The sequence below is a fragment of the Tupaia chinensis genome, unplaced genomic scaffold (genome assembly GCF_000334495.1).
Source record: "Tupaia chinensis unplaced genomic scaffold, TupChi_1.0 Scaffold000383_1, whole genome shotgun sequence".
NCBI classification, from domain to species: Eukaryota; Metazoa; Chordata; class Mammalia; order Scandentia; family Tupaiidae; genus Tupaia; species Tupaia belangeri.
In genome coordinates this window covers 1,810,388-1,818,790 of record NW_006159885.1, presented here as the reverse complement: position 1 = coordinate 1,818,790, position 8,403 = coordinate 1,810,388, and the positions used below count along the sequence as shown (strand labels likewise).

The window sequence follows — 8,403 nt, the reverse complement described above, 5'->3', positions numbered from 1 at the left end:
TCCGGGGGGGGGGGGGGCCGGGATTGATCTGTATGCAGAACCTGCCTTGATCTGGAGGCCCAAAGCCAAAGATCCTGACCAGAAATACTGTCCAAAGCTGGCACTGAGCCTGAAAAGCAGTGAGCCTCCCATCCCCGGGGTGGTGTGCAAACACGTGGTTAGTGACCACTGGGTGAACCACGGGGATTCCCTGGTTCCTCCTCCAGGGTTACCAGACTCCTGTTTCCTCTCTCCCCACTCTAGACATGGAATTGTTTTTGTTTTTGTTTGAGAGTTTTTACTATAAGGGCGCATGCGCTCCCCAGAAAGACAGACAGAAAGTGAAAAATCACCCACCAGGGAGGATGGCCACGCCTCAATCCCTTCTTCTCTCAGGATCCTGGGCATGCATGCACACATGCCTGGTGTGAGTTTAAGCCACTGGGTCCAGGACTCAAACCGCAGTCAACTACATGGGAGTCCAGCAACGTAGCCATTACACCAACTGTTGGTCCCTAGACATGGAGTTAACTTAAGCAGCAGTTCTTCAAGAGGCCTGTGGGTCTCCCATTGGTGGGGCCTGTGGGAGGTGCCCTCAGTGCTCCCTTAACTGTTAACCCACCCATTGGTCTGGCCTGTGGGAGGTGCCCTCAGTGCTCTGTTAGCTGTTAACCCACCCATTGGTCTGGCCTGTGGGAGGTACCCTCAGTGCTCTTAGTGTCAACGCGCCCATTGGTGGAGCCTGTGGGAGGTGCCCTCAGTGTTCCCTTAGCTAATAACCCACCTCAGGGAGGGGCAGAGCCCTGGTCCCTTGGAGGCTCAATTCCCCGTCTCCTGTTCTATTCTGGCTATCTTGATTCTGTTTGCACCATGTGACTTTGGACAACTCACTCACTCACCCTCTCTAAGCTCCACTTGGGCTTAGGTGGACTCTGAGGCCCCCTTCAGGTCTGGTTGCCCAGGGGTGATTCTGGGAGGATGCGCCAAGGCCATGAGTCAGACCCTGCAGGCTTTAGTGCTCCCGGATATCAGGGTCTCCCTGGGCTTCCTCCTGGGTTGCTGCCCAGAATAAGTAGGCAGCCACTAGAATGTAGGCGTGAGACACTCCAGTGTCGGTGTATTTTGACTCTCAAATGAAGACAGGGACATACAGAACTCTGAGGAAACTGGCAAAGACAGAGCCCCTGAGGTGGGTAGGTGCATGGGAGGAGAATGCCCCTTGACCTACTAAGCACCAAGCTTGCCCCTCCTCCCAGGAACCCTGGCTGCTGCCGCTGCCAGGCCAGGCAGGGACTCCTGGAATTCCCTCCCTCCACCCCAGCTGAGCACAGGGAACCCAGAGAGCTCTCGGGCGGGCATCTGCCTAGGGGATTTGGTCCCTCGTGCAGCAGGCTGTTGTCGCCCCAGCCCTGCTATTCCCCTATGTCTTCTGGGCCTGGGTCTCTGTAGATCAGAGACATAGGGAAGGGGTGAGTCAGGGAAATAGCATTTGGGAAGGAATTTGCCAAGCCTGCCTGCTGGCCCCCAGACAGGGAAATGGTCTAGAAACACTAGACTAGTTTCTAGGGAGGGAGCGCCCACTCCCCGGGGGCAGCCCCGTCTCTGGAGGGTGGGTGGGGACTGTCAGTAACCTGCCCTAGTGAGCTGTCCCAGGACAATGGGGGCTGGGCAGATTCCCTGGATTGGGGGAATGAGACCTGGGCGTGCCCTTGCTGAGGTGGCTGGGCCTCTCCCCTCCCCCTCCCGGAGCTGTTCCTCTTTCTGGTGCTGGGGCCAAGGGGTGGTGCCAGCAGGGTGGGTGGGAATGGGAATGGGCCCTAACCCGAGGATTGGATTTCTCTTCTAACTGGAGATTCAGGTTTCTAGCCCAGTGGCTCCCAAAACCCCAGCAGGTACATTAGCAGCTGGTCTATCCCTTCCCCTCCACTCATAAGAGGAACTGTGAAAAGGAGAAAATTCTCTCAAGGCTGCTCGGCTGAGAGAGGCTTAACAGTTCTAGTGATCAGGAGGCATCCCTCAGGGTGGGGTATAGGTGGGGCCCTACAGGTGAGGAAGCACCAGGTCACTCCGCGGTGAGGGGTGGGCCGCACTGGCTCTCAGCTCTCCTGAGCATTAACGGGTAATCTGGCACTCAGCCGACAGAGCTCAGTTTACCAGTCTCTGTGGCCTGGGAGGCCCTTTCCAGAAGCAGATTGGCCAGTCCAGCCCGAGGGCCATAGACTGGCCCAGCACAGCCCGTTTTTGACAGCCCACCCTCGTCTACCCCAGACCCCTCCAGAGGCTGTTTCTGTGAGCGCGAAGGGAATGGGGACGGCCTCACCCTTCCTGCAAGTCCATTTCTGCTGACATAAATGATATTGTCAGCCGGTCCCTTCCCAAGAACAATCTGTAACCCCAGGAGCCACCTAGCATGGGCGGCTGTCATTGTCACCCATCCCCACCTCTGCCAAACAGGATTAAGAAGTATTGGCTTCTCTCATGACAGAGCCTGTCAACAGGCCTGGGGCCCAAGGCTGGGAAGTCCCTGGCAGAGCTAGGGCAGAGGGCTCCAGGGTTCTCATCCCCAGGTGAGTCTGCAGGGATTTCAGCTTCTGTATCCATGAAGGGGCATCGGCCATGCAGGGACCTCTGCCATGTGGTCCATTCTGGTGACCAGACCTTTTCCTTATCAGCCCCATCCAGCTGTTTAATCCCATTATTAAGGAAGCTGTCGTTGCTGTGGAAACTGTGTGGGTGATGGGAGGGGTACCGGGGGAGGGGGTGTGGGCCCAGTTCCTACCTCCCAGCCCTGCCTTTCAGACTTGAGTGGGAGCAAAGCTTTGAGAAGGGACCATCTGTCCTATCCTGTGGGGTTTTGGGAGCATCACGGGGTCTGGGTAATGACCCTGATCCGCCTGCATTTTCCACTTCATTTTGGTGGGTCAGAGACCCTCTCGGGTGCTTAGGGACACAGCCTGGGTACCAGAGACAGAGCCTGCTGTGCTCTTCCTGGGTACACAGCTGCAGAAGCCGGGGTTTGAGAGGGCACCTTCATGCACCCGTATGCTCATTCATTCCTGTGCGCGTTGTTTCAGTAGGTGCATACTGAGGGCTGCCTGGGCCAGGCACTGTTCTGTGCAGTGGGGAACGCCACAGTCAACGGAAGTCATCTCTTGTCACATTTGTCCTCATGGAGTGTGTTTACCCGTGGGAGGAGACAGGAAAACAATAAATGCATAAATAACTCGATTCTATAGTATGCTAGAAGCGATAAGGGCTAGGAGGGAAATCAGGGCAGGTTAAGGGGCCTGGGGTGCAGGGACAGGTGGGGCCTGTGCAGTGAGTCATGGTTTTAATTGCGATCACAGTGGATCTCCGTGAGAAGGTACAACCTGAGCAAACACTCGCAGGGCCTGAGGACGGGAGGCCTGTGGCTGTGTAGGGTGGCACGACTGTCCTGAGGCAGGAGCAGGCCTGGAGTGTTTGACAACCAGCATGGAGGCAGTTGGAGTGAACTGAGAAGGGAAGAAGGGAGGAGGAAGCTGAGATCAGAGAGGTAGGGGGAGGCAGATCACCAGGGCCATGTGGGGACTTGGGCTCTTACTCAGAGTGAGACTGGGAGCGTCTTCTTGAATTCTTCTTAAACCAGAAGAATAACATGGTCTGGCCTAGGTTCCAAAATAGTCTCCCTTGGGGCCAGCAGGTGGTGTGGTGGTTAAGGCGCTGGACTCCCACATGGCTGACCGTGGTTCAAGTCCCTGACTCGGTGGCTTGTAAATCACAGTGGGTGCATATGTGTGTGTGCCCAAAATCTCGAGAGAAGAATGGAGAAGGGGTTGCAATGTGGCCATCCCCCTGGGGGGGGGTGATTTCTCACTTTCCCTTTCACTATCTCTGTCTCTCCTCTCCAGCCAGCATACATGAGAAAATGGCCTCCCTCAACCCAGGCTTTGTGGCATGTGCTGCTAAGATGCTGTGTCTGCAGGCTGGGACGACCTGGGAGGCCCTGACTAGATTGCTAGCCTAACCTAAAGGCCAGCATGGCGGTGTGCACCTGTAACCCCACTGACTCGGGGGCCAAGGCAGGAAGATTGTGACACGCTGAGAACCTATCTCTAGCTGTGCTGGAAAGGATTGCTGGAACAGAGCTGGAAAATAGAGGGGGTTACAGAAGTAATCACAGAGGTGGGGAGAGATGAAGTTGTGTTTTCACAGAGAAGTAGACAGGCCAGCAGATGGCGTGGAGGTTAAGGCAGCTGGATCCCACATCCAAGTTCAAGTCCCAGACCTGGAAACTTGAAAAACATACTGGCTGCATGTGTGTATGCACCCAAAATCCCAAGAGGAGAATGGAGGAGAAGGATTACAGCGTGGTCATCCCCCGAGGGTGCTTTCTCATTTTCCTTCTTTCTTTCTCTCTCTCTCTGCCTGCCTCCGGTGAGTGCATGTGCCCTATAGCAAAAGAGGAGGGGGGCAGGTAGCATGGTGGTTAAGGAGATGAACTCCCACATGGCCAATTGTGGTTCAGTTCTCAGACCTGGAGGCTGGCTTTCTCACTTTCTCTCTGTCTCTCTCTGGTCAAATTGAAAAAATGATAATGATAAATTAAATTTAATTAATTATTCTTTAAAATTTAAGAAAAGAGAGGGAAGGGAACAGTTGACCATAGCAGTCACGTAGCTCAGCCTCATCATTCAAAGGTAGACAGGGTGTGCTGATGCAGGTATGGGAGAAAGAGGAGAATCCAGGTTTACTCCGGGGATCCGGCCTGGGAGAAGGAGGAAGGAAGGAGGGAGTTGCCATCCACCAGGTGGGCAGGCTGGAGAGAAAGGGACAGGAAGAAGTGCAGCTCTGGGCACGTCATATGTGACCTGTTCCACAAATGTCCTGGCAAGGATTCTGGTGTGAATGCCCGAGGGATACAGATGTGGGCAGGTACTCACTGCCTCTTGGGAAGCCATTACCCAGTTGGGTCAAGTTTATCTGAAGGAGAGGAGCCCAGGCTGAACCTCCCTGAGTGTCAAAGCAGCCATCCGGTCCCCACACCCCAAAGGTTCCTGGGCTGCTGCCAGAGTGTGGGGGTTTGTGAGATGGTCTATGAGTGGTCTTCCCCCCACTCCCCAAGTGTGGCCCTGTCCAAGGGCCTTGCTGTTCATGCTCTCCCTGAGGGACGCCATTGTTACTCCATTACTCACATGGAAAAACTGAGGCATAGAGGGATGAAGGCACTTGCCCACGCTTCCATGGTTGGGTTCCTCTTGTGGCCACTCCCCAACTGCCTTGACAAGCCACTCCACCGTTCACACTCACGTCCCAACATGCCCTCATGCTTGGGCTCCCCACCCATGAGGAGTCCACGCCTGCTCCTGCGAATGCCTGTAGACAGTTCCTGGGCAGCTCCTATGCAAGTTGGAGGTTGTGGGGTGAGGAGGAGGACAGGAGGGAGGCACAGGGTCTCCCTCAAGGGCGCATGTTGCCATAGGAGAGAGGTTGCGCTTGTGTGTGGAGATCCAGGCGGGGGAGTGCCCGCTACACCATGGCATTGCCAAGCCTGGGTCCATGCTCTGCCAGGTGTCCTGGTGCTATGGTGGGTGGAGCCTACGCCCTCTTTTGTAAACTGGGCCTAGCCATGCCCCTCATATACACCTCTAGGAGTTGTTCTGAGCAAACAACCAGGTAATGACCATGTAAGTGTTGTAATAAAACACGGGAGAAATGCCTGGGACCCTTATTACTTTCACTAAACTGGCTGTCAAGGCCGAACAAGCTAAAGACCAGAGAGGCTTCCTGTAAGAGGTGAGGGTTGGGCTGGGCTGGAGAGGTAGGACGTACACTCCAGGCCTAGAGACCTGATAGTCTGTGTTAGAGGTGACCTTGGGACTGGCTATGAAGTGAATGGGCTGGGACCAGCGGGTGGCGTGGCAGTTAAGGCACTGGGCACTCCCATGTGGCCGACCACGGTTTGAGTCTCAGACCTGGTGGCTTGCTTTCTCGCTTTTCCTCTCTCTCTGTCTCTCTCTGGTCAAATGAAAATAAATAAATAATTCTTTAAAAAAAAGAAGAAGAAGTAAATGGGCTTGAAGAGTTTAACAGCAGAATGGATGGACACATCGGGGTGCTTTTACACAGGGGGACACCTTATAGAGACGAGGATGGAGGGCCTCCACTCATTCGCAACCTGGAGGGATGACACCCCCAAAACAATATCACATGGAAGAAGCCATTCAGGAAAGGGACATGGTCCTATTTTGTTCATAGAGGAATCCCAAATTGCCCACATTGTGAAAAGTCAGGTTAGCAGAGCCAGCAAGTGGCATGGTGGTTGAGGTGCTGGACTCCTACATGACTGACCATGGTTCAAGTCCTGGACCCAGTGGCTTGCTTTCTCACCTTCCCTCTCTCCCTCTCTCTCTTTCTGGTCAAATTAAAAAATAAAATAAATAATAATGATACATAAAATTAAACAAAAATTAATTTTTTAAAAAGGTCAGGGGAAATGCAGGGGTTTCTTCCTGCTTGCCATGCTGTTTCTTGGCACTGGTTACGTAGATGGACACTCCGTGTATAAAAATGTACTGGGCAGGGGCCGGCAGGTGGCATGATAGTTAAGGCGCTGGACTCCCACCTGACTCACTGCAATTTGTGTTCAGGACCTAGTCGCTTGGTTTCTCTCTCTCTCTCCATATCCCTCTCTGGTCAAATAAAAAATAAGTAAATAAAGTTAAATAAAGTAATTCTTTTTTTAAAATGTACTGGGATATAGACTTAGGATGTGTGCACTTTTCTGTAAGTATATTATACTTGAATAAGAAACATCCTGGGGCCGGCAGGTGGCTTGGTGATTGAGGCACTGGACTCCCACATGACCAACCACAGTTCGAGTCCTGGATCTGGCGGCTTGCTTTCTTGCTTTCTCTCTCATCTCTCTCTGGCCAAATAAAAAATAATAATAATGATGAATGAAATTAAATAATTCTAAAAAAAAAAAAGTCTTAAAGTGGAAAACAAGTGCGCTGAGGCCAAATGGGTTGTGTATACCACCCTCTTTCCTGGCCTAAAGGTACACAGCTGTGACCCACCGCCCCGTCCGGGGCTGGCATGTCGAGGCTCAGTGACAGTGCTTGGGTTCTTGGCTCACATTGTTTGAGCAACTACTGAATACTGACGAGGGGCTGGAATGGACTTGCTGTACAACCTCTGCCCACCGGGGCTTGAGTGAAATGCCCCAGGACAGTGTGTGTCCCCAGCACCGAGCCAGACTCACCAAAGAACCCTCAAGGGGAAGAGCAGTGCCCCAAGGAGGTGGCCATCTCAGCAGGTGCTGCCTTCCGAGGAGGATGGGTGCTCAAGGAAAGAGGGGTCCTAAGCCAGGTCCACCCTCTCCTCCCTGTAGCTGTTTGGTTTTGACAGGTGCAAGGCCCAGGCAGCAGTGTAGTCACGGTATGGGAGTAGGATCTCAGAGTGGATATGGGTGAAGTGAGTTGACTGTCGAGGAAGGGGCCAGCGGGAAAGGAGGTGAGAGGAGAAACTTGTAGCCTTGAGGGCTTGTCGGCTGGGACATGGCCCCAGGGGCAGCAGGGGCCACTGCAGGCTTGTGAGTGTGAGGTGAGGAGCAGGGCTTCCTGCATTTCAGGAACAGCCACCTCGTAGCTGTGCACAGCAGCAGGGAAGGGCAGGGGGCTTGCCTGGGTGGGAATAAGGAGGGGAGGCAGGGCATGCCAAGCTCTTTCCAAGAGCTCTTTTCTTTTTCTTTTTTTTTTTTTGCCTTGGAGCACATGTGCTCACCAGAGAGAGGGACAGAGACAGTAAAAGAGAAGGTGAGAAATCGCCCCCCAAAGATGGCCATACTGCAATCCCTTCTCCTCTGTTGCCCTCCCAGGATCTTGGGCACACATGCACACGTGCCCAGTGTGATTTTGAAGCCACTAGATCCAAGACTTGGACCATGGTCGGCCATGTGGGAGTCCAACAACATAACCACTACACCTCTGCTGGCCCCTCTATGAGCTATTTTCTTAAGATTGGGAACTCAAGAAATTCAAACACGTGGATAGTCCGTAGTGTCCATAGACAGGTCATTCGGGGCCAACTGGGAGCTCCAAATGCCATAGTTTCATAGACAGAGATTCTTGGCCTTTGTCTTCTAGGCACTGGGGAGCTACTGAAGGTTTAGAGGGAGAGTGTTCTAGGGGTCATAGGAAAAGTCATGACATATTTTCCTTTGTGCTTTTATGCAAAAATGTGTTATGATTTTTCCATTTATTTGACGTATTTAACTAGTAAAACAAATATTTTAATGAAGATCTGCTATGTGCTAGGCACCATTCTAGGTACTTGAGAAACATCAGCATATGAAATAAAGGTTCTTGTTTACAAGCATCTTAAACAGGTGCTGGACTCCCTCATGGCCAAACGTGGTTCAAGTCCTGGACCTGGCAGCTTTCT

General features: G+C 53.0%; 1 protein-coding gene across 1 annotated transcript in view; it reads left to right on the top strand.

Moving 5' to 3' along the window:
* The window catches only part of ABCC3 (ATP binding cassette subfamily C member 3), a 66,333-nt gene that overhangs the window by 6,138 nt on the left and 51,792 nt on the right, over window positions 1-8,403 (top strand).